Consider the following 27,040-nt stretch of genomic DNA (forward strand, 5'->3'; position numbering starts at 1 on the left):
TCGCCTCCAGTCCACTATTTGACAATATTATACAATATTATTTATTGTTCAGTAATTTTCCAATTTGGAAATATGTGACTCTTATATAGCTTAGTGACTTTAAACTAAACCAGTCTGCTTTCTTAAGATGCAGACGGACACTAAATCTGAGCCATTTCTCAATAAAGAACACATACAGGCTTCTATTTATATGTGCACACACGGCAGTAGAATCCAATACATACACATTATTGGCTCAGCAAGGTCCAGGATTTGTAAGAAAACAGAGATTCAGTCTAAGGGGAAATCCTTGGGACTCCTTGACTTGAAATCTGAATGAATATTTCCTGTTATCTCAACTGCAAACCTTTTCGTCATCATTGATGGCAAAAAGGAGACCACACTAGAATGTCCAAATACAAAGCCTAAATGACACCCGCTTTCAACGGGCACAGCAACCCAGTTAAGATGAACATAATCAGAGCAGACAAGAACCTACAGAATCATGCTGAGACCCTTCAGGGTGGGGGGCAGTGATACAAAAATTCCAATCGCAGAAATTGGAGTGTGACAAATGTATCGTGAAAGAGGCGGTCGGTAACCTGAACGACAAAAATAATCTTGCCTAAGTCTCCATGACCACTTTGGAGGAGCAGTGTGTGTGTGTGTGTGGGGGGGGGGGGGGGGAATGGGGACCACCTGCACGCCCAGAGAGCGAGCTCTGTACTGGCACCACCATTTGTTCCGCTCTGGATTCCCGTTACTTTAGAGCTAGGTTGGCTGGGAAATCCATCGCCTGGTGTCAGGTTTATCAAACCGCTCTGCAAACCGATCAGAGTCGTGCAAGGAGGAGAGAGACGTCTTCACTTGAGGTGTGGAAAACACAGGGCATCACAGTACGCAGGCGCACCTCGCTCTGATTTGGTTTTCTTACGTTGACATTGTTTTAGGAAGTGAAGTGTAAGATGCAAGTCCTCCACATTAGAAATACAAGTAGCAACATTATATGCATGCAAACCAGCCTTCACAAGCTGAGCGTCAGCTCTAAATTTAATAGGAACTTGATACACAGCAAAGCTGCTAACGGAGGGAATATATGCTTTGTATTAGAAAGGCAGCATTAGCCAAGCCTGGCTTAAACGCCAGCTGGGGAAGTCTGCGGCAAAGGAAAAAAGCTTTTACCCTCCAATAGCTTCGTTTAGGTTGAAGTGATCGCACGTCAGCCTGTGGAAACCTGTGATTCCAGGCCCTGACGCTACTGGATGAGCACGGACACAACCTAACTATGGTGATCCGATTGACCGATCCCTCTTAAATATTTAAAAAAGTAAGCATTAGAATTATTTATCTCGGAAAAATACCAAACATTTGCTGACTCAGACTTTGTTCCATTGCAAACACTGTGACCCATATCTCTTTTTTGTACCTTTGCAGACTGGATCTCTTTGGATTTTGGACAAAAAACAAAGACAGATTAATCAGTCGTGGAAATATCTTTAGTTGCAGCCCTGGAATTTGCACAGACCCAAAAACAATTGTGTTGTACAGTCGTTTTCTTATAATTAGTTAAGGGTTAGTAATTAAGGAGAAAGATCCCAACCAGTTCTAAACCATGTGGTGTAACGTAAAAGTGGATACATACGGGACTTATGTGATCCAGCTGTGTCTCCTCCGTCCACCTCTATGGATTTGAAACAGAATCCAGGTGGGGGGGGGGGGGTTTCCCCGCTGGAGAATACATTGCCGAGACGAAAGAAGCACCACCCCAAAAAGATATAAAAATAGTTTGGAGTTAATTGAAGGCTCTTTACAAAATGTGGAAAAAAAGAGCATCAAGTGACAGTGAGTGTGCACAGCTATGAAATAAAAAATCAGATGTACTGAGCATCTGGGAGCAGCAGCGAGTACGTGAACCAGTAAAATGTCTGCCAGGAGTTGAAACAGACCTAAAAGAGCGTGGAAATTGTATTAGTTGCAACAACATGGCTCCCGGTGGGATATTGGAACAGAAGCGTGGGAAAGAATGAGGATGTGATCCAAATGCATCCAACTGTACCAATGATCACATTGTTTCACAACAAAGTGAAACAATCCCATGGATAATTCTGACACGTTAGCAAATCACCACAACAAGAGGTTGATGTTCATACATGTTATTATCTAAAAGGTATGTGTTATTACTTATTAGTAACATGTTTGTGTTGGGGGAAGACATGGGGAAATGCTTAATACATACATTTGTGCAGTTAACATAGCAGATCATTTGAGGTATACAAAATTAAATAATAGAATAGATCTGGACAAACGTGTTTCCATCCAGATGTCTCTCCTCCTGCTGATATTCCAGCATTTGTCATCGTAAAACCCAGCAGCATTTCAGTTGTTTGATCCACACCCAATATGTGGATCAACATCATCCAATTAAGGTGGTTTCCTATATAGCATAAAAGTCCTATGAACAGCTTTAGGGATTGAAGTTCAATTAAGACCCAAGAATGAAAGAATTAAAGGCTCAACTTAGATCCGCTGTCATTCAGTCAGACTGTTAATTGCCTTTGTTTTTATGTGAAGAAATCCCTCATGTAAATGCAAAATGCAAGACCAATGCAGTAGGTCTGAATAAAAGAAAGGAAAAGAACAAACTACTCATATGATGCAGTTCTACAGCTTTGCTACAAAGCTCCTAATGAGTTGAGACATTTTGCTTCGTGGCTTGACATTTTAGCCACAGGGGGGCTGATACAGTGGATTGCATTGGACATGCCAGAAGAGGGACACAATGTGAAATGCCGATTCAGGAGTCTCAATCATGTGCAACGACTAAAATGGTGTAACACATTGCCAAACAATCAAAATCAGAGACCACAGCATTCGACTTCCATGCTAAATGTGATATGTGTAATGTTCTATGCTTCATGCGAAGTCATGGTGTTTTAGGGAAGGTGTGGAAAATAAGCATCACACTGAAGAATGCATGGACACTAGCAATTAGCAGAAACAAGCAATTACCCGTTTAAGATTTCACACAAGTCTATCCCACATCAACTCGTTATCACAAGAGTTATCGACAGCGGCAGGGCCGAGATAGAGATGTTCATTAGCCTATTGCTGAGACCAACACATTTGACGGATTATTATACAGTCAAATATAACAAGATGCTTGAACTGCTGTCCTGGTTGTTAAGGGAGATCAAAGTGGGGCCTGAGGGTCTGGTAAGTACGAGGCGCAGGATTGTTCAGCACAGCTCCAAAAGAACAAGTGCTGGACCAAGGAGATACGAGGACATCAGACGTGTGCGCTGCATTCCCTGAGGCCGGTTCTTTCAAAAGTGTCAGCCTGCCCTGCACCAACTGAGCGGCAAAGGAGGAGGGCAGAGACATCCTTTCAGAAAGCACTGCTAATCTAACAATATGCATAAGCCTCATTTGAGAATGTGCCATTTCAGTGAAGCTGGTTGAATACGGAAAAAAAAATCAATTCAGGTTGTGTTTTTTTTAGACGCCACCCCCTGTAAATTCTCCTCCTGCTGTGAACTATGTGACACATTCCAGCGAAAATAAAAATCCGGGAAGCAATTAGCAATGATGGCCTCATGAATCATAAACCCAGGTATGCTTTGGTTTTATTTCCATAAAACATTTTGTACCCTTCTTTTTATTAAAAAAAATGCATGCAGTAACAGTGAAATGCTTTGTAGCCTAAAGCACCGTAACCAAATGACATGTTATGCTTTGGAGAAGACCCACGGTTTTGAATTTTTAGCCAAGCAGAATTCACAAACATGGATGTGTGTGGCACTGCCTCTGCTGTTGGAGTCCTTTTCTCAGTGACACATACTATATTTGCTTGCTGATGGATTGCCTGGCTGCCTGAACTAGTGCGCAAACATTAAAGAAACAGAAGTGCTGATTAAATGTTTTATTGTTTTGCTTAGCTTTCAGGCCCAGCATATAACAGACAGGCCTAGGTTATCAGTTTCCATGACATTTTGGCAGCTCAACAGTATCAATTTTGAATTTGTTTCCGACTGCAGATTCAAACTTTCTTCATAAATTAGGTCTGGTTGTGTATATTTCTTCGTCCTGCCTGTTGAAGGCCAGAATATACTCAAAAGGAAGTTTTCGGTTTGACAGTCTGAATGCTGTGGGAAGCTCTTTTCCACAATGGTGCCCTCTAAAGTCCCTCTTGCATAAGCAGCCCATCCCTGAAATGTTCGGGGACATTTACAGCACGGGGTCATGTGTGAATGAGAGCCGGGATCGATGTTCAGGGAAATATGTACCGCCAATTTTGCCACCTCGCAACCAAATAATATTTAGCACGGCACAAAAGCGGTTCCTCGACCACAGCGTACTGTGTACGCACACACCTGGACGCGTCGCATCGCCGTCTTATATCGTTGAGTTTTATGGCGGTTGTCATCCATAATGTTGTATTATCCCCATCTGCTGGACTGCCATGTCATGGGGGAAAATTGGCAAGCTGCAAGTGTTAATAGTGAAAAATCACGAGTGGTGATTAAAAGATTATACAAGTGATTTATCAGGACATTTTGGGGTGTTTTAAGAGTACATACCATAATGGTTTAGTGCTGAAAATCGACAAACAATGACTTTGATGATCAATGTGAAGCGACCACTTATAAACCGCCACTTGACTATTACGCACAGCTTCTCACTGCAGCCTAAGTGCAGCCAATCGTAACAAAGACATAAACAACTTAGCTTCCCAACATGGTGAATGAGGCAGCGTGTTATGTTTTCTCTTCCAGCCTAGAATTCGTCATCCTCCTCACAGTTATCAGTTGCACTTTCAGTAATACGTGAAACTAAACGGCAAAGACGCCAAACGGATGTGGCGTGGAACGTCGTCAGCCGAGGCGCTGACCTCGGTGCATTTACTCGACGCGCCAAATAATTTATCTCATCTAATCTAAATCTGAACGGGAATGCAGGGAGATATGTGGAAGGAAATGTGCATCCAGTTCTGCATGTTGTCATAGAGGGACGTATTACCGCAATCCGAGTGCAAAGTGTGACCGATCAATTTCACTTCCTTCTGGAAAACAACACTGCGAGTGTGGAAAATCAGCATCTGTTATGTCCCAACCGTTGTTACATCTGGGGACCATTCACAGACACGTGATATCCTGCAATGCTTCGTTTTTAGGAGACGCAAACAAGGGAGAACGAAAATGGAGGAACCTGTGGGAAAGGGAATGAGGGGGATGCTTTTGTCCCCACATTTCTCCCGGTGGGCATCAGAAACGGCCATTCGTCTGCCCGTAAGACAGACACACTGCGTCTTCTGTATCGCCATGTTGCATTTGATGTGCCGCAGCTTCACGGTCAAAGCAGGTCACACAGGTTGTTAGGATGCAAGAATGTAGGTGCAAAACGATCAAAAAACTAGGTTGGAGCAAAAGGAAACAGTTGTGGGTTGAAGCAGCTCTGATTGTAATAACTTGGCCTGTCTACACAAAAACAGATGATTGAATTTCTGCCTATTGTTCCGCAGGCCGTGCACATTTTCATAAAGCACGGGGGGGGGAAAAAACGTTGGCAATCTTGAGGCCTCATTGCAATTACACTATAAATAGCATCCACATAAAGGAGAACATTTAGAGCATTTTTAGAGTGCTCTTTTTTTTCTTCGTACAACTTGTAAAGCCTGGACTGGAAGTTGAATGCGTTACTTGTGTCACCTCACAAGGTGTGACATACATTTAATTACAACGTCTGCATAATGGCGAAAGCTATAACCATAGAAACACCTGTGATTGATGGTTGTGTTAAGAGGAATAGTTACGCGCAATTAAACGGGTGTAATAGCGCATGGCAGGCATCTCAATAACCTGAAACAAAGCAATTACCAAGTCATTAGAAAAAGACTAATATAACCAGGTGCACACGATTATGAGTGGCGTTCCTTAACATCAGCCTGAGTGGATCTTTTAGACATGAACTCTTCGTATTTCCAACGATATGTCGTGGCTTACATTTAGATACATTCTGATTATTCCGACATACTTAACATTCACATTGAAATAGCTCTTAGTTTCATGAATGTGAAACAAAGAGCGCATGCTATTTCCCGTCTTGGAGGCATCCTCATCTTAAGGTGCGTTCACACCAAAAGCAAAACTATTTTTTCGCGCGACCGAATCCCGTGAGAAGTCAACGTACAGACGCGTGTGGCTACGATAGACGCGATATTTTCCCGGGCGACGCAATTTTCGCCCCGAGTTGAAATATTTCAACTTTGAGGCGGTCATCTCGCAACTCGGGCCAATCAGCTCTTGTGTTCCGCTCTCGTAGCGCTGGAAGCGGAAGTCTTTCAGACGTCACAGTAACTTCATCGGTGAAAGTGACCGAGCTGAGTGAGCCTACGGGTGATGTCATCAACCCAAACACGAGGGCGTTAGAGTGTGGGATGTCCACAACAAATATAAAGCAGAACTTGTGGTTAGTTATTCTGGTGGATGAAGGAAATGACAACGGTCTTTACGGAGACGAGACACGGAGATAAGCCCCGCCCCTCGCGGAGCGTCTCGAAGCTTATGGCGAGAACGCGGCGAACGGTCGAGCGAGTAAACTCACGCGTTTTGGGCGACGCGAAAAACAGTTTCGCTTTTGGTGTGAACGCAGCTTTACACTGCAGATGTCCTTCTTGTCTCATGCTGAATGGTCAATAATTAGAGGGATAAGTCAACAACACACAGGAACACCGCCCCACGAGCCGGGGACAGAGCCCAGCAGGGCTGAAGATGATGAAGAGAACTCCGAATTCAAATGAGAAGAGAGGAGATGGAGGGACACAGATGTGCTGTTGTTCGGAGGGAAGCAGCATGCATCCGTGGTAAGAGAGAGCAGCCACACACCACGACACACAAAGCTGTGTTCACATGCAGAGACAGGAGCCACTCAGTCATACGAGGGCCAATCCATCTACAGCTGGTTGACTGGGAGCCAATCACCAGTCCCAACAGGGCCAGAAGAAAAGAATGTCATCCACCACTTCAAATCATGCCTTTAACCTTACTCTGTGTAGGGGACGTATTTAGTTTTATATTGTCTTTGTGTTGCTAAGAATACATGTTTTGCTCAGAAAGTAGTTTTGCCACTCAACCATAAGAAGCCCATTAGGTTGTCATGAGTTTCAGTCGACTTTGTCCCCAGCGGATCAAACTCATTTTCTTGTGTTTAATGCTGCAAAGCATTCTCGCTCTCTGCAGAGACAATTTGAGACGAGTGCAAAATAGAGCAACAGAGAAGAAAAGAAGCTTGAGAAAGACGGATGGATGTTCTATCTTTCCACTTGTACGGCTCGACATTCCCTGTTGCCTGGGAGAAGTGAACTCTGCGTCCTGCAGTCGTCTGATTGGGAAAGTGAATAATACATGCTTTATTAGGGATGCCGTCGACTCTTATCTTAAATATGGAAACTGGAGATCTGCATTATCTGTATTTTTCAGTGGGCCAATATTTAAAATTTTGGATACGGAATTGTGGCTTTCGGGCGAATAAATTATCTCAGCTATTGCGAGCTTAAAAAAGCTTCATGGCAGGGAGTCAGGTAAGTTAGGCCTAAAAGGAGAACCAAAAGAAACAACAACATTGAAACACAACCATAAAAGTAAGAAAAACATTTGTGAGGCATGTTTAAGATGGACAGTTGTAATGATGAACAATGGACTTTAAATTGAAGCTTCAGTTTTTGTGTTTTGTTGGACAGACATCATTTCTGACCAACAAAATGACTCTTCTCATGAATTACGATGCTGTGTTTCACTTGCTGTTTCACATGGCAAGCCTGAGCCTTTAGGGGAAATATCGGGGGAAATCCCTTTGTGTTCCTTTAACTGACTCTGAATAATGTAAAATACATAATTTTGAACAACTCCATAATATTAATTGGCCATTGCTGCACATTTAGTATTCATGAGGAAACCCTCTTACCGAACAGATAGAAGCTTTTCTGTAAATGTAATCAACACAAACATGAAAAACCAAAGAGGATGGTTATTCATGAGGCGATTTAGTCTCCACATCCGTTGTGCCACTGCATTAACGGGACCTGATGTGGGAGTGGGAGATCCAAGCAATGCCAAAGATAACCATTTAGTACTTTTTTCAAAAAAAATCTGCTATATTTCTGCCACACACAGTAATCGCCTCCACACGGGACGCAGTGACACCAACAACAAGCAGTATTTCTTTGTTTGTCAAAGTTATTCAATGACATGATGTCATATTTGCTCCAAGTGGCGCTCTGACTCACTATGAGGTGGCATCCAGTATGGCTGTGAGAACACATTTTATCATTCATATTTGAGTCTAATATGGAAAGAAAACTAAACCAAATTAAACCACCGTAGAAAATACATTATAACTGTAGATGCTGTTCATGTGCACTCTGCTGCCTATTTATTCTCTTGCAATCTTAAAGCCTGCTCCTACAAGTAATACAATATTTAGATTCTGCTTTAAGAAAGGCACAATCTATGAGACAACAACCCAAAACTTTCCAGAATATGAACTCTCAAAAGCAGGGTTGTATGAAATCAACTCTATTTATAACATGTTAAACATTTCTTGTGTCTGGCTCTAATGCAAACGAGCACACAGCAGCAAGCAGCTTGCACGGGTTTATTCATCCACAAAATAAAAAAACATGTTTCATTTCATCTCATCAAGACATAGTTTGTGTTGTAAAATAATTGAATTGATAACCAAGCCAGTAAGCCTAAAACACTTTTTTATTATGCAATCATCATCGCTCTCAATATGGAATTGCATATCCTATAATTCATAAGCGTAATTATTTATTAAACGTAAGGAATAATTAAGTTTCAATTGTTTTTTTCTTTAATATAGGTCGGTGTGGAAAAGCTATGATTAGAGAACTATAATTTAAAAAATGATTTTAATAATGAATAAGTATCATTGAAACGAAAGGCAATACAACATTATTTCAGTGAGTGACCGAAGACAGATGGGATTATTCTTCTCTAGCATCACTTGATTTTCAAATATGTGAGAAAGGCGTGGGGTTACACTAAAATCTGCATCCACAGCTAATTATAGCCCTTTTAAAACATATATTTTTCCACCAAAAGGAGAAGGAAGAAAAGGAGGTGTCCAAAGATTTACAGCAGGGATTAAGAGTCTCTTTGACTTTGTGAGCCTAACATTTCAAATGACACCACAAGACTTTCGAAATTTGCAATTAACTACAAAATAAACTTGTATTGTCGCTCGAAACATTTTGTGCATAAAATGAAGTATTTTTGCCGCATGTGTAAGCGAAATCAGACAATATGTTTGTGGAATGTGTGAGACAAAAGTGCTTTTCATTTGCAGACGATCCTCATGCAAAAACTGGACATATTGCAGCCGATCCACCGTGAAGTCCGATGTTTAAGTCAGGATACGAAGAGTGGAGCTTATGTGCAATCTCACTGCGAAGAAAAAAAGTGAGTGGCCAGAGCAGAGGCAAAGATAACAGACTTATCTACGGGCAAATATTAGACCCAAACCGTTTTTTATAGCATTGGCCCCGAAGCGACAGCACATTGTGATTATTATCAAACCCTGCGAGTGGCTCAAATCCTTATTATGAAGAGGAATTACACATCCGGCGGCCAAGATACTGCATTGTACTGCCTCTCATGAAAAACTGCCATTTACCTCTCCTGTCTGTCCTTACTGACACAGGCGGTATAATCCCCGTCTCCCTGGCTGTGTATTGACATGTCCTCCTGTGGCGGCGTCACACACAGACGTTGCGATGCTTCCCAGCTCAGTCCAACGGCAGCTGCACTGTTGCTCCTGCTAATGCGAAGAAGCACATGCTCCTCCCATGAGAGGAGAAGCTCCTCAGGACAGACACCTCCTCTTTAAGATCCGGCATAAATTCGAGGTGTCGGTCTCTCGCGCGCCGTTTAATTACGCAGATAACCTTAAACTGTATCGCACGGAGGAGGAACTGTTCAATTTCACAGCTTTTTGTCTCTGATTTGGATATGGTCGGTTTGTCTGGTACTCACCATGATTTGTATTCAGTTCATATTTGGATGTATTAAGATGAATTGCAGCATGCGCGAGACAAAACACCTTGTTTTGAGTAGTATCACTTCTGAAGTAAACCCCACTGATACAACCACAGCGGGTTCAGATCTGGTAAACAGATTACTGTTGTTACTGTAGCAATAGGATTGTAGAAATATACATTTATAATTCTGATGCACTGTTAACACTTTTTTGTCTCAAGCCAATTTTACTATTTCGTTTTTGCAAATAAATTGCACAATAACGTAGCTTGGCTAAGCGTTGTGTGGTCAAGCTTTTAAAGTAAAGACTAGCAATGCAGATCAACTGTTTAGCATTTTGACACCTATTGAAACCGTAATCCACACGCGGTTGTAAAGATTGATCATTCCACAGATATTCATTTCAGACTGACATGAAAACTACTATAAACATCACCTGCAGTTTGGACAAATACATACATGTTCCTGGCTATTATCCAATGCATGGGAAGCATACAGTAGGCGAACCAATACCAACTGCTTTGCTTGATGATGGCTTGAGTTTGGTTGACAGCAACACAAGTTTCCCAAAGTATCAGGTGTTGGAGTTCCCCGAGAGCACACCAATGCACCACATACCATCCGAGACTGTTGAATGAAACTAAGTCCAGCTGCGACAGAGCGGCTCCACGGCACGCCACATTTCAGACTTTCATTTCTACAACATGAAAAAACACCAGTGAAGAAGAAGCAACATTAAATTCGTCATTGTGTAGCCGGGGGTGCCGAGCAGCACCAAAGAGGGATGCACTCACAGAAACAACGTAGTTGCTTCTCCGCATCCCAATGAAAAACACTTAGTGCTTCTCCCATCTCGGAAATTGCTCAACGTGTGTAGGAAAAACACAATATCCAATTCAACAGTCCAACATCTGGTATTGGTTTTAATTATTACCTGCTGGAATTCCATCATTGGTAAGATAATAGGCTGGTAATTACATTTTCCAATTTCTCTGTGGATAATTTATCAGTTGAGCGCCCGCATTGTCAAAACATATGGGTGTCCAACAGATCTCTAACATATCAGCTCGTCTGTAGCCCTGGAAACATAGCTAACGTCTTGGAGACACAGGGACAACGTCCGCGCATGTGAAAGCTGTAGATACACAATGTGTCCAAGGGAAGGTGTGATCTCACCTCACAACTACACATTAAGACATTTCACAATTGATGACAGTCACACGTGTTGTTGACATTTAGAATGTCACACATCCAAAGCAACACATGTCCTCTCTATCAACCCAGACGGACGGACATATTACTGACAAAAATGTACTTTCACTTAACATCTGCCACAAAAAAGTCCTGCAGATGAAAGCCGGAGCGAGCAAAATAATTGCCAAGACATCCTGGCAAATGGGAAGTAAAAAACAAACCCATTGATCTGACAAACCCAATTAAGTTATCAGTGCATATTAAATGATGAGTTTAAAATAAACGCCAACGATTTTGTTGTCTTCGTTTTGTTTGAGCAAGGTCAATCACCGCTGCGTCTCCCTTTGAAGCTTGAGAACTGATCTGCTACCTCCACAGGTCAGGCGGTCTCTAATCAATAGCTTCATCTCTTCGCTCAGAGTAAACTCATTGGAATGCTCCAGAGGCGTCGGGGAGTAAGTACACACAGTCCTTGACCGTGGTTCTTGAAATGTAAATGAGCCCCCGAATAATGAGACAAGTCAGCAATGAATATGCAGACGACAACTAATTATTTTGGCTCATCTCATAAATCATTTTCTGTTTGTCGGCCTTTGGTGGGTCTCAAGATTGTTGATTCTCAACCAAACCCAAGGATATTACTTCAATTAACCCCGAGGCGTGGAAAGTCCTTGTGTCTATAACCTTGTGCCTGGATGATCTAATCACGAGTGAACAGCTGCAAACATAGTAGTTGGAACGCCATTCGGTCCAGACCACTCTGAAGTGGTCAGAATGTCCTGTTTGCTGAGATGAATGTCCTGAACCAGGATCAGAGCCAATCCATTTGTTTTGCTCAATTGAGATCAGCTTCATCACACACAATCCAATCCCAATCCTTTTCTTGCTCCCTCAGCGTGTACACTAGCTGTGACGAACATCCAATTGCTCGCCATTGAATTGTCATTGCTCGTGCTCTCAATCGCAACCATTACCCAATGCACGGATTACTACTTGGGGGGTGGCTCTGATATATAAATAAAAAACATATATATAAATAATATATATATATAGATATATATATAAATAATAAGTATATATATATATTAGGGCTGTCAGCGTTAACGCGTTAATCTATGCGATTAATTTGGCCGCGTTAACGCACTAAAATATTTTAACGCAATTAACGCAACTTTGTTTACTTCCGGTGTTCGTTGAAGTTTTTACACTCAAACCGAGTGTCAAGCCGGGGCAGTACGGTTTAACACTGTTTCCGTTTTTAAAACAATTATTTTTCCGCGAAAATAAGAAGCAGAAATCAGTTTAACTCGTGGATGAATCAGTCGGGTTTCCTCCTGCTCCTCCTTCCTCCCGTCTCCCCCTCTGATACACAGAGGAACAGAGGGGCGACGTGTCGGGTGACGCGGCGCGGAAAGAACTCGTCACACGAAACCTTCAACGTGATTGGTCAATCCGTTTGTCTGTCAACATTTTTGGAAAAAAACAACCAATGAACACTCAGTAAATCACAAAGGACCTCCCACCTCACGGGTGAGGCTCTATAGCAGCCTGTCAGTCAGAGAGCAGAGAACACGGCAACAGGACAACTGAGCCTCATTGAATAGAGCTGAGATTGTTCTGGAATGTTTGATGTATAACACGTGGGTATGTGTCATATGCAAACGCCTTTAAAAGGTGAATTTAAATTTTTTTGTAAAATGTCTAAAATGCCCCCAGCCTCCAGAGGGTTAACGTGACATATGTGAATGTCAGTCAGTTACCAAGGCCACTGGTTCTGCTGTTCAGTGTTAAAGATGACAGGACCAATGGGTCTCAATATACTTCTTTTTTTTACTAATCTGATGTTTCACTGAAGAAACAATTTATCATCCACAATATTAAATACCTCACTGGCACTTTATAGGTAGGAGCCTCTTTGAAAACACAGCTCTGTGTGAAGTTTGGTCTTTAAAAAGAATGAACTTTTAACTTTTAACTTTTAATTGCGATTAATCGCGATTAATCGCGATTAATTAATCGCAATTTCAAAATGTGCGATTAATTAGTTAATTTTTTTTAATCGATTGACAGCCCTAATATATATATATATACCCCCGATAGTGTTTTCTCATATGTTTTCTGTCTTTGTCTCATTGTTTGTATAGTTGGTCGTTATGCATTTGTTTTGTTTTTTTGTTTAATGTTGTCTAGTTTGAGGTAATGTGTCACTTGTATAAACTTAAAATAAAATTATTGAAATGTATATTTTGTATACATTTTATTTTTAAAAACTATTTTGACCGCTCTCAACAGCAGTCAAAGTCAGCAGATAAGGGATGTCTGCTCGGTGTTGGAGGATCCCACTGTGAGACCTCACAACATTGTTCTTGGCAAGCAGCAGTAAACTGGTCAAAATGTTACAAGTGATCAAAATCCTGATGTGAATGAAATGGAAGATAAGCACAATATCCAGAGTGGAAATAATCATTGTATTCTTTATATCATGCACAAATCATAAGGCTAGTCTTCACAGTGTTTCGTTCACTTTAATATGAGGCGAGAAGAGAACAATAAGGGGATCAGCCGTGCCCTGGGAGGACTCCAACGTGGCCCACAGCACACGAGGTGAGGTAGCACAGCAATCGACACAGCAAAGCAAGTAAAAGGGAGTAAAAGAAGCTAATCAACATGCAGCGGCAGGAAGCCGAGTGAGTCCGAGTCAAGCTGCCAGGCCGCCAGATAAAGACACGCAGCCTTTTAAATAATCCAATTGCAAGTATACCATTTAGAAACATTAGCACCCGGCTTTGAGAAGGTGCTTTTCTGATTAGTTTTAAAAGATGGAGGATAGCTTGGACAGACACCCTGTGGAGACCTCCGAGACATGCACACTTTAGATGTCACTCATTAAATCCCAAAGCAACTGCTGCTGATCCTCGAGAGAGTTATTGTGACGTGAGCTCCCTCTTCGCCTTCATGTGGATCTTATGTAACAATAGCGAGACACGCCGATGGGGCGGACTGCGACGACAAGCAGCTGATGTTGGCTAAAACATTCCCTGTCAGTTTGCATTTCAAACGCTTCACAAGGTAAGTCAAATTCGGTTTGTGCAACTCTTTTTTTGCACTCGGACTCTGCCAGGCCCTGCTATTCTGAAGAGAAAAGACACAATTCCCAGGGAGGGACATGCCTGATGTGAAAACATCCTGGTTGCTCTGTTATATCACTCTGAAATAGTAATCCTTCCTGCCTTCGTAATGAGACTCATGCCTGCATGCGCGTGAAGCCATCTCCGTGTGATGCAGAGAAGCCAGTGTGGGAATCAGACAACACGGATTATAAAGGCCTGGGAAATTCTTCTGAGGGTCTCGGTGAAGTTGTTTGCCATGTTAATTGATTTTTGACAATCGAAAGCCTGAAGTAAATATGCACCATTTGAAGTGACTGAAGCCGTTGTCTGCTCTGGCAATTAATTAAGTCAAATATTGTCGGCAACACTACCTGGACAAGTGTTGTGAGGCTCCACAGCTCAGACATGGTGTAAAGCTTCTTAGGGAGGAAAACAAACAAAGCATCAGCAGCTTTTCTGATGACCCAACTATCCAGAAGGGCTTAACCGCACTATTTCATCCTTTCAGAGAAAACCGTTTTATCTTCAGATTCAAGATTAAAAGAAATAATTTTCAGGGGGCAATTTCTATTTCTCTGACAGTGGTTCCCACTTCATGCCGAGGATACGGTTTATATCTCTATATAGGCCTTGACAAACAAAGATAGTGGTAGTAAAACGGCTTATCCTGGTGTTTGACATGCTAAAAGCAAGAAGCTACTTCTTTCACTTCACAACTTCGGTGTCATAAATTCATTTCTCTCTCTTTTTTTCTCCCTTCTAAATACATGGCCAGAGTAAACTTAAACTGAAGAAACACAGATTGTGAGCACTGAAGTGAGGAGGTGTGCGGATGGATCTAGGTGTGTGTGTGCGTGGTCTTGCTGGGGGCTCATATAGTAGCTATGTTCAGCGCAGCTCCATCTATAAATCAGCGCTCTGGTCAACCTGGCCAAGAGCATTTTCAAACCCATTTGCAGAAGATAATGCCAGCTCTTCCTCCCAGCCCCAGGGACAGGAAAGCCAGCTTCATGAATCATTGCCCCTTTTATAGGAGCTGCATCCCCTTGCTCTGTCCACGGGGTTCTCTTGACTCCTCCTGGTCGGCAGGAGCAAAGGGAAACATTTGAACTATGATCAGAGCGTCCCGAGAATCACGTTATGAAGCGTAGCGACACAACAACTGGGACACGAGGATGAAGATGGCGGCGCAGCTCTCCAGTAAACTGTGTGTCGTCTGCTGGGTCGGAAGACACAATTGCCAAATACCTAAAGGGTAAGTACTATATTTCAAAGCTGAAAAAGACTGCATCCATGATTTGGTTCGCTGAAGGACAAAAGTAAATCCCTTATGTCTGTGTATTCATGCCAGTGAATCAGGTCATGTTACTGAGCGAGTACAATAACACATCACCCCGTAAGCAAACGAATGATGAAAGACGGCTCAAATGACGCGCTCGTCTCAGACAGGTTACAGAAATAAATGGAGGAATCAGCGTTTGCTCTCGTGTTCCTTGTCGTTGCACTAATATGTCCATAAATATCCAAGCACGACACATTTTGCAACAATTTTGCAATGGCAAGATATATTTCATAATAAGTAGGCTCCATTGACCATGTTGCGGTGAAGATACATTGGCAGGGCCAATATATTAACCAACATTAGCTGATAGAAGATGTCTGGGTTTCGCTGTGTATTTTTGTCAGTAAGCAACAAGACATTTCACAACCACGATGTGAACGATATATTCATTATGTGTAGTTTTATAGTTTGTTTACAAGAGAGAAATGATATGTTTCAGCTCCAATTACCTGCTCTGTACATATTATTGTCAAATCTGAAGGATTCTTATCAAAAATATTTCATATTGGTTTTATGAGAATAATAATAATACTAATAAGAGGAATAGGAGTAAAAGTAATGGCCAGTACATCCTTTAGATTTGTTGTATCTACAACAAAGGTGTGACTTCTTAAGATGGTGTATATACGAGTGGGTTATATCTTGCCAATTCCATGGTCTAAAGACATTTTGTTAGGTTTAAACAATATTATTACTCTTATAAAAGCAAACTTACTTGAGCAAAGTGAAGGTGTTCAGCAACACGTTTAAACATTTCTGGCACACAACCACGAGTTGATCTATGGGTAATTGTAAAATGTTCTTTCATAAAACCTCCTCCGGATGGGCTTTCCACTTTCCTCTTATCCGCATAACTTGCAATGGATCAAAACCCGGATCACTTCAAATCCAAGTCTCTGAATCTAATCAGCGGCGTATCATGGATGATCAGGTGTCTTCCCTTCGGGTTTTATGTCCTTTTATGGCCCATGTTTTTGAATGTGTTTAATATTTATGTTGGTGTCTTGTGTAATGGCCTATACATTCTGTCTGGCACTGGTTTTCTATTCATACAACTCCATTGTGCAATAAACATTGCAAATGATCTTAGGCTGTAAATGCTATATGTGGTATTTAAGGTTTTAAGGAATGTTTTTGCTTGTATATCTGTCCCTAATATAAACCTCATTATTTATATAATGGATCTCCCACACCCGTGGGTGTGCTGCAGTGGAACATAACCTGTAGACCCTGTTGAAATGGAAAGCAGCCTTTTATCCAGCGTCCATAAACATGAATAAATTCCATTTATTACAGAGAGAGCTAAATTAGTTCCCCTCCCTCCACCACCTAAACCATTCGGCGCTGCATGACAGTGTGTAACCTTGACACATTCTTATTGTGAGTCGGATGAATGCTGGTAATGTGCAACTCTGTATTTGGTCACTTATTATCATAGCCCGTATTTATATACGAACAGGACACGGGGCACGACTTGTCGTTCCGGTCACTGCACGGATGTTGCGTTTAAAGCAAGTTCAAAAGTCTTCCTTCCCTTCATGTGCTCGTGCAGAGATGTGAGAGTGAAGCGGTGACACCACGTCCATGATGAAGAGCATGACGGAGGTCTGCCTTATTTGCAATCTTCAGAACTTGAAATAGTATGTGATTAATGGAAGCACTGTCACACTGGTTGGCGTTGGGATATGGGAACGTGAGAAGGTGGTAAATTGTAAAAAAAAAAAGTTCTGCATGCAAGTGGCTAGTACCAATACTAATTTACTTAACTATTCCAAATGTGCATCACCTTAAGTGGAATACTATTTTTCTTAATTGAAATCCTTATTGAATTGAATTCAGTATATTTTGTTTATATAGCTTATAATGTTGGAAAGCTCGCCGATATGTTTATTCATTCATATACTGTATGTTATCAAATAGAATAGAGCGCATTTTACTCACAAACACTCACATGCACACTTGTGGGATTCTTCTCACAAATTAAATCTGTGTCACTTGTTAATGGCACATACCTTAAATATGGACCATATGATGATGGCTTCTTCACAGTCTGACCATATGAAACGTTCTACCCATATTTCAGCATTTGAAAAGCACACAGACTAGAGCGCTGAGAGTAAATTATTCAGCCAGTCAGTCTCCTCATCCTTAGGTCTTAAGATGTTTTCTCGTTGTGAGAACAGCACTCTTTTACACCCTTAATTCACATAAATCCCTAAATTATTGCATGACATGGATTTACTTGTATTCACTTCAATATCGTACATTTGGCTTCCAGCAAGTCACAGCTTCTAGAAAAACATCTGCAACGCGGTGAAGGATCTCGAGAGTCTAGACCGTCTCTGCTCGAAGCCAAAGTCACAGGCCAAGACGATGTTTGGACAGCGGGGGAAATATTGCACTTGAAGCATCAGCTCATATGTAAACTCCGGAGAGACTTGATGTCAAAGTGATGTAGACATAAGAGAAGAAATCTTCAAGCTGGCATCAGTAAAACCCTGTTTATTGAGGTGTGGCATCTTTATTTTTCTGTTCTCATCCCTTCCTTGCTTGACCGTGAGCTCCGGTGTGACATGATGACACGCTGTCGCAACTAATGGTCTGTGATGGCATCAAGGCTGTGTCAGGAGGACGCACGAGGGGCTCAGAGCCAAGGCCCCTGGTAGGAGCTGTCATCTCTGTCCCTCAGTGCCCCGCCCCCACCCCCTCAAATCCTATCCATCTGCTATATCAGCAAGGCATGCACTTTCCCACCGCTCACTGTTGGGGTTGTGCTCGCCCAGCTCGTGGCACGGAGGGTTCCGGTGTTAAAGTCTTCAATCAACACATATAGCTACCACTATTTTTGGGTTCTGTGAGCACAAAAAAAAGAAGCTTTTGGTTTGTCTTTCCACAATTGCCATGGAGTTAGCCTTCTAAAAGTGTTATGGTTTCAGCTTCCAATCATAAGCTATCTTTGCCCCTTCCATGAGCGAAAAGCATCACGGTGGAGTGGCCTGACAAAAAGTGCTAATGCTAATTTCTTATTATTTTTTCAAAAAGTCAGCATGATTTTTGGACCTGAAAGTGCACACAACATCTCTGACTGTCCATGTGCTCGTGTAACGGTACTTTAGCCCAAACTGGTAATGGCTTGGACAGACATTCCCTCGAGGGGAGAAGCTTTTAGAGCAAAGAAATGGGGAAAGCTGACTTGATGAAATGAAAGAAAGAGTGCACGCTAAAAGACGAAAAGTCAAGACCGGTTCCCGAAAAACTAAAATGCGTTATTACTAGGGATGCACCGATCTGATCGGCGCCGATCCATATCGGCCGATATTCCCATTATCGGTTTTGATCGGCGTTCTCAAAACGGCCGATCAGATGACGTAACATCTGCGAGAACTATCAGACGTTTCAATCGCGGCGCATCGCAACGGAGACGATGCGCCCGGCGAGGGCCGCAGAGTGAGAGGTCCACGAGGGGATCCTCACGCACCGAGCGGCGTCTCTGTCCCCCGAGTTGAATCTCTGGGTCGACTCAGCCGACTCTCACATGTCTGAGCCCCTACAGATTGATGCTCACGGTAAACGCATTCGATCGGGAGCGCGCGAGGGTTTTGATAACGTTAGCGGAAGGATTTAAGTGACAACATCCGGTTTTGCAAAGTTAGCGGAAAGAACCACGTGAAAGAACATCCGTTTTTCAAAATAAGATGTCGACAAATCATACACTAGCATATAAAAGTAAACAATGAACTGATTTTGTGTCTTTATAGATCGTTTCTGAGATTTAGCTTAAATTATGCTAACATTAAAACATTTTTACTGTACCAAGGAAGAGTTTATAAAAATAAGTCAGACTTTTGTACGTTAAAAAAAGTCCTGTAAATAGATTTCCCCAAGTTCCAGGAAATGAATGATGCAGATGTGTTCCATACATATCTGAAATCCCCTACAATAGCAATCAAACAATTCTAATGTATCAATTAGGAAATTTTTCAAAGTAAAAGTCCTAAATGTTTAAAGAAATCTGTAATTTCTTTAATGTTTGAGTTGCTTTATATATGCATTTCCTCATAGTCCTAGGCAATAATGCTCCACAATAAATAGAATGCTTCAATCGACACCGTGATCGGTGATCGGTATTATCGGATGGGCAGATACTGATTTCGGTGATCGGCACAAAAAACCTGATCGGTGCATCTCTATTTATTACTATTACAAATGACACTTCATTACTCATGCAACATAGTAACAGTATGTTAAGTATGAATACGGAATAATAAAGTAAATGCGAGAACAGAAGGACATTGCTCCATCACTCAAATCTTAAATCCTATTCCGCTCAATATTTAATCAGTACAAAAAAGACAGGTGGGTTTCCTATGAAATAATAAGCCCGGTCTGGACCTTGGTGACCTCACGGCAGACTATGGCCGTGATGTTCACACCACCAGCGCATCACTCTGGACGGGTCAACGAGCGATTCTGCCCCTCAGTCTGCTCCTCTCTCTGTGCATGTGCGATAGAAGATAATGCGAACGTTACGTGAGCGGTGTGCGCAATTATCGGCGGGGACAAGGCCGTATGGCACATGTCCATACCGTCCATATGCAAAGCTACACCCTTGCCGACTGTTCATTGCATTCAACGTTCAATCTACATAAGCTGTGTGAATTTTTCCCGTCGCCCCCATTTTTGAAGCGTTGAGTTATGTGCCATTTAAATCCAGCCTGATAAGACGGCGGACTGTTTGACCTTCACGTAATGTTCTGCATCAATTCTGGTTCAGCCGGTGTGTGTGTGTGTGTGTGTTCTAATTAGGTGCAAATCTGAAAAGGATAGGTTGACAATTTGACAATGACAAGCAAAATGAACGACACCCGCCGTTGCTCCATTTGTCTGCATCGAGCGTTTTTCCTGAAATGAAAGAGTGCGTCATCCGAGCGCTTCTGCTGACGGGGCACGGGGCAAGGCACCGTGGTTTTACACGTGTGACGCATGTATCCGCCACACCCGTGGTGCATTTACACAGCCACGAGATGTGATAAAACTGTCGACTGTGCCATAACCCAAGATGAGCATCCATACAGAATCCACGCTCCGGTCTCGAGCGGAAGGTGTAATAACCAGCAAGTGGCAACTGGAGGACACAACGCTATTTAGGCTCTAATGATTCATAAAATTCACAATTGGATTTGATGTATTACAGTGGCATCGCCATTTTATATATCTTCTACGCCGCGACAATAATGACTGCCTGAGAACGAGTCTCATATTTCAATTTACGATGGCACTCCACTTTATGAAAGTATAAAAGTCTAATATTTGAGAGCGCAAAATGAGAGGTTTTTTTCCTATTTCGAGTGGTTTCTCAGCAGGATGAAACAAAAGAAAAGCAGTATCTTACACTACAATGAAAACAACTACATGTGGTGTCAGGACGAGGGACATCACTGAACAACCACACCACTGTGTTGTTTGATAGATAGAGTAGATTGCCAATGGTGTGACTCATCCATGTGTCAGGTCAGGCACACGAAATGGTAAACGACCGTAAGATCTCATCTCATCATCAGTCTCCACTGAGCTTTGGTACCATTTACCATTGCTTGTTTTTTTTGTTTTTTTGTCTAAACAGCCTAAAACTCAGAGGTATTTTAAATTAATTATAACTCAGAAAAGCAGCAAATCTTTAAAAATATATAAATATAGATATACTGTATTTGCATAATGATGCCATGAATGGAAGGGCTAATTATGTTCCTCTTATCACAAAAACAGCCAGGCACTGCAGATACTGAGACACACACTGTACTACCTTGATGAACAACGTTGTACCTGCAGTACCAGCAGGCACATCATGAGTAAGCACTGAACTCATTAACAAAACACACACACACACACACACTTGTAAATACAGTGAATGGACAAAAAAGATCATTTATTTTTCGTGCGGTCGGACTGGCGATGTCACTGACGTTAGGACAAGTTTTGCAAACACACTGTGTAAATAAAAAAAAGGATCTTTTTGTGTCTTATCAACATTGTTGTCAGTGTCAGTTTCACATCATCTCTCTTGAGCAAAATAAGCGGCCAGAGAAGAGAGCATCCTTACCTGTACACTATCCACTTGTCTGTGTTTGTTGGTTAACCCTTTTAATTAGTGTGTGGTGAGAATGCAACACCATCTGTGACCATCTGAGATCACAGGGACAGCAGATGAAGAGCAACGGTTTCTACGGCTGATCTGCACGCCAATAGACGGCTAGCTGCACAAGATGATATTCCACAGTTTTTAAATAACACATTCATTTCTCACATAAGATAATATCTCAACAGCAAAAAGAGCAGTGGTATATGTGTGCTGCCAGCAGGTAAAAGACGGAGGCCGTGAAACCTTGACCTACTTCTTAAATTGTGAGTTTACATGAACAAAATGAAATGATCATTCAGCTCAAATGACGACTGTGGTTATGTTGGCGCTGGCATCTTTAAAGGTGATCGGTTAACAGATATGGAAAAAGGACTTTCAAAAAGGATCTTTTACCTTTTTTGAAACCTAATAAAATGAAGGGATGGCACCATTAATGACTGTAATGAACACTGATGGTAGCTTCTTCACAATGAAGCCGTATGCAATTATCTTCACTGGGAAGTTGTTACTGCGAAGCAGCTGCAGCAATTGTTGAGAGCTTCCGTCATTAACAGTGGCAACAGGTCCAGAAATCAATGGTCTCTCCTTAGTGTTTGCACTTTCTCTTCTCTTACTCTTCAGCGGCACTTTGACTTTGCAATGAGTTGTGTGTGTGTGTGTGTGTGTGTGTGTGTGTGTGTGTGCTCTACGGCTTAGGTAGTGAAAATGGAATTACGCCCGCTTTGTTCATTTAAGTAATGGCTACCATCTAACATATGTTAATACAGAACAACCAGATAAGTCATAAGGTCTCGACACAGCAAATTGTCTGAGCCAATTTTACGAGAATGTGAGACTGCAGTCCTGAGTCACACGTAATGGCTGGAGAAAGAAAGCTTGACCGCAAACCAAGAGTGCAGCATAATCCAAAGCAGACGGACCCCCTATATCTAGGAGGGTGCTTCTGTTAAATGAGAAACAGGACTGATTAACATTTGACCTTTGAGTGCCATCCATATTCACGACTTCACTCAGCTGCACTAACATACTTTGAAGAAACAACAACAAATCACACACGGAATGGATCAAAATAGGTCTCTAATTGTAGCGCAGGCCATTTTTAAGCCGTGTGTCTGTTTCCACTTTCCCCGTCTTGGGGATGCCCTGTAAAACATCGGTGTAAATGGTTTATAATGCCACCACTGGACTCTGAAATGGGAGACCTGGTTTCAATCAGCAGTCAAATTGCTCCAGCATTACCCTTGCAGACAGAGTAGTAAATCACTCTTTGCCTTTATGGTGCTGGCGTTAAGGAACACGCATTGTTCAAAATCCACCAAGCGTGGTCCTAAGAGCAGCCGTCTCTATGAGGGGATGGGATGCCAAGCAGGACAATGGGGGTTACTCAAGGTGTCCTTTAGACCCCAGAGAAGAAGAAAACATCCATAAAACGCAGACTTCATATCTGGAGCTGAATCAGAATCTTGAAACATACAGTTACTAGCCTAACTAGCAGCCTTTAACTTTGTGTTTTAGTCGGGATCATGCAACCCCCGTGTCAAACAAGACCCATCACAACCAGTCGGAACCAGTTTGCCTAGTTTAAAAGAGTTCTCGGTTCCTCTGTGCCAACGCCCTGACAGAAGGCCACTGAGGGATCTCAGAGCAGTTATAATACCCCATAAACTGGAGGAAAGCTGACCCCGCCCACCACAGGCCAACACACTATGGACACAACCTGTCATTATAACTCCACGGCCCTGAAATTACCAAGATTTCACCCATATGAAGAGAATGAGAAAGCATCAGTTGGGAGAGGGTTGTGCCGAGTGGTTCTTCAGCGTGTGGCCACATCGGAGCTGCTTTTCTTGAACAGAGCCGTTCAGCTCGGCCCTTGCAGGGAGCACCGGCCTCTGAGGAAGTAAAGGCAGATGCTCTGGCTGCTAGCCCCAGAGCAGGACTGCTGGACAACACCCCACGCAACGACATACAAATGCTCACACACGCCAGACATTTACCCGGGGCAACATACACAGCAGACGGCAGTAAAAAAACGTGCGCTAAAAACATGTAAGGGCAGAAATGTTCATGTTTTAACCCTCCTGTTACCTTTAGGGTCCATTTGACCCCATTCAATGTTTAACGTCGGTGTTCTTTGGGGTCAATTTGACCCCAGGCTGTTTTTCACTGTGTCAAACATAAGAAATATCAACTTTTTAATATATTTAAAGGGCTATTTAGGTAGTCAACGAACAAACATAAAGTACCTCACACTTAAACTTGGGAAACAATATTAATTCTAATACTTTTCTGGAGGTTTTAATTGCTGGGGTCATGCTTGTAAATATGTTAGTAAATGTGAAGGTAACAGGAGGGTTAAGAGAGGTAACCCTGCCACACATGTTCAAAATGCACCACTGGTTACTGGTTTCACCCCTGCAGTCATTAACAGATCATTCATTAAAAGAATGAATACCCCAAAACAACTGGAACTAAGATGTTATTGTTTTCTGGTTCTGTTTACGGTTTAGTTACATCAGTATTGGTTATTTGACTTTCACGTGGGTTTCTCCATTAGTCAGACCACAATATAAACATTACAGTTTAGATGGCTGCAACGTCAGCTAGCTGATGTTTGCCAATTGTTTCGATGGAGCTGAGCTTTTGTCAATACGTAGGCCTCGCAGATGACGTCACCAAATACAGGCCACGGTTATTTTCATTCGGAGACATTCGTTAAAAAAGTCCCAATGGACACAAAATGAACTTGATTTTCCTGGCAGGAAACAACAGAATAAGGCACTGTGATGATCCATAGGGGTCCGGCCTGTAACCTCAAAGGAGTCACAAAGATTAACGTCTTCTCATGAATCAGTTGCGCTTTGAAGACCTGTTCGCCTGCTATTTGCTGTTGCAGTAATCTGTCAGTATTCAGTAAATAACCACCTATAATGGCGGGACATGTTTTACAGAAACTGTATAAATGGAGACTGATTGTATGATGTCAAAGTCCACAAAAAGACATAACAAGAAATCAGGATAAACACAGGGAGGAGACCCTGCCGCTTCTCAACATCGCTTCGACGTGATTGAAGAAAAAGTGATGCTTCAGAAGCATGGCACCTGACTGCACAGTGCACACAGGTTTAAATGATAACATGTACTATATAACAAAAGGTAAGTGTGGATTCTACATTTAAACAATACCAGAATCAGTCTCTTATGTAATGAAATCATTTACAGTGAGACTCCGCTCCAAAAGCCTTGATCATTTGACGTAGGCTTTCCCACTGAGGCCTCTGTCGCACAGGCTACAACCGTAACTATCCAATTACTCTGAATCTAGTGTAGAAATACGCCGTGTCGCTGTCTTTTCAGTCGGCAGAAGCTGAAGGTTAGACACTCAAACATGCAGCGGGCCTCGGATTCAGTTGCACAAAGCGTCGGATGCAATTCCAAGAAACGAAACCACCCTGTATCATCCCGTTACAGTTTGGCTCAGGGCTCGGTCTCCTCATTGTGTCTCTGACAGCAATAATCGGATCCACATATTGATAAAGGATGGCCGTGAGGCTACTACAGCGCGTCACTCTTGCTGCCCAATCCTTTCTCCATCGAAATACAACAGTGCTGTGGGCTGGATGCAATGCTGAGCATCTTTCTGTATCCACCCGGTGATGAACACTCCCTCTTCCAGATCCGTTTAAAGATCTGAAGAGGGCTTTAGGCTAATAGATGTGTCGTGCGCACACAAAAGCTGTCGCAAGAAAATAAATATGGTTTTACAATGATAGGTGACGGTTTAAATGTATCCTTTGCTCTTCTTTCTTTTTTTGCCTCAGCCTCAAGGAGAATATTCTTGACATCCAACCACGGCCAGAGCTGCAGCAATAGTGCTTCTAAAGGGCAGATGAATGACACATACCAGACAGGACCTTTGGAGCAGATTGCCATACAAGAACTCAAATACCTGTCTCTGGCGATGATAAATATATATATATATATATTTATATTTTTAAAAAGAGCAAAGACTTCATCTGCCGGAGGGCTCAGGCGCTGCTGACTGACTTGGTCACGCACTCGTGCACGCGCAACACATGAGGGGGGGGGGTGGTAACTAAGACAGAGCTAACTATGGTATCAAATCCTTACATTTCAGTCAGATCAAACAAACAGGGGGAGGACAGGCTCACGCGCCATAAACCACCATTGCTCGTGTTTATGATGCATTAGTTAGTGATTCTCGATCGAAGACCGTTTTCTCACTGAAAAGTGCCTGCGCTCAGTTCTGCTGCCCACTCTGCGCAGGTTTGTTCAATCACTCGTGAAATAAGTAATCGAGAAGAAAAGTATTCTGCACGTTTCCCCGTTCACCTTCATGTATGTGTATGGGTTGCGTGTGCGCGTGCGCGTGAAAAGGACACGCCATGTCCCAAGATGCATTCACGCGGACCGATTATCATGTGCTTCGTTCGTGAAATTTTAAAAAAAGTACGTGTTAGCTAAAAACATTCAGAGTTAGCGTGAATAAAAGAGCCCACGGCGGCTAACTGTGTGCGTGGCTGCCTGCCGCTAAGCCGGAGACCCGGTCTGCCAGCGCGAGCACGACGGAGCCGCTTCACGTTACACCTTCAGCAGAAAGAAAAAAAGCCTTTTCAAAGTCATTCCGGTTCATAGAAAACACGCCGAACAAACAGTCCAAGCACATTTTGGAAGAGTTCACCAACAGCTAAAGCTAAAAGCTGCGCTTCAAGTTGAGTGAAAGAGGAAAGAAAGAAAGATAACGGGCGCACTTACTGAATCTCCTCTTTGTCGCCGCCGTTGGCATTTCTCTCCGGCTCGGAACCCACTCCGGTTATAGTCCCGTCTTCACAACAACAGCAACGCAACACGCGCAACAAATCCTCTCCACGTAATTAACAGGCGCAAAAAAACACGCGAGTTAGCGCCAACCAGCCGGGGAAAGGTAACGAAGAGCGGAGGGAGGAGGGTAAAGATACGAGTCCACTGCCCGAGGAGCACGAGGTCCTGTCCCGGTCGGCCGGCCGGGGTCCTGCAGACTGGATTCTATTCGTGGCGGCTCTCTCGGCGGCGCTGCTCGCGGGTTCGCGTCAGCTCCGCTCAAAGTGTTGAGTGTCGCCGCCCGCGTGGGCGAGAGAAGGCGAGACCGAAATGTTGTGTCTTGCCCTTTTTTTCTCTCTTTCTTTTTGCAAGTTATTTCGCGTGCGCAAGTCCGCGCACAGTT

The 27,040-nt window shown here is 42.7% G+C and overlaps 1 protein-coding gene across 1 annotated transcript in view; it reads right to left on the minus strand.

Moving 5' to 3' along the window:
• LOC130198577 (receptor-type tyrosine-protein phosphatase F) overlaps positions 1-27,015 on the minus strand; it is a 157,131-nt gene extending 130,116 nt beyond the window's left edge. Inside the window, exon 1 of the mRNA XM_056421785.1 lies at positions 26,593-27,015. The gene's annotated coding sequence lies outside the window, so the exon portion shown is untranslated. The remainder of the gene's footprint in view (positions 1-26,592) is intronic.
• Between the last annotated feature and the right edge of the window lie 25 nt (positions 27,016-27,040).

Source organism: Pseudoliparis swirei, chromosome 8, assembly GCF_029220125.1.
Source record: "Pseudoliparis swirei isolate HS2019 ecotype Mariana Trench chromosome 8, NWPU_hadal_v1, whole genome shotgun sequence".
NCBI classification, from domain to species: Eukaryota; Metazoa; Chordata; class Actinopteri; order Perciformes; family Liparidae; genus Pseudoliparis; species Pseudoliparis swirei.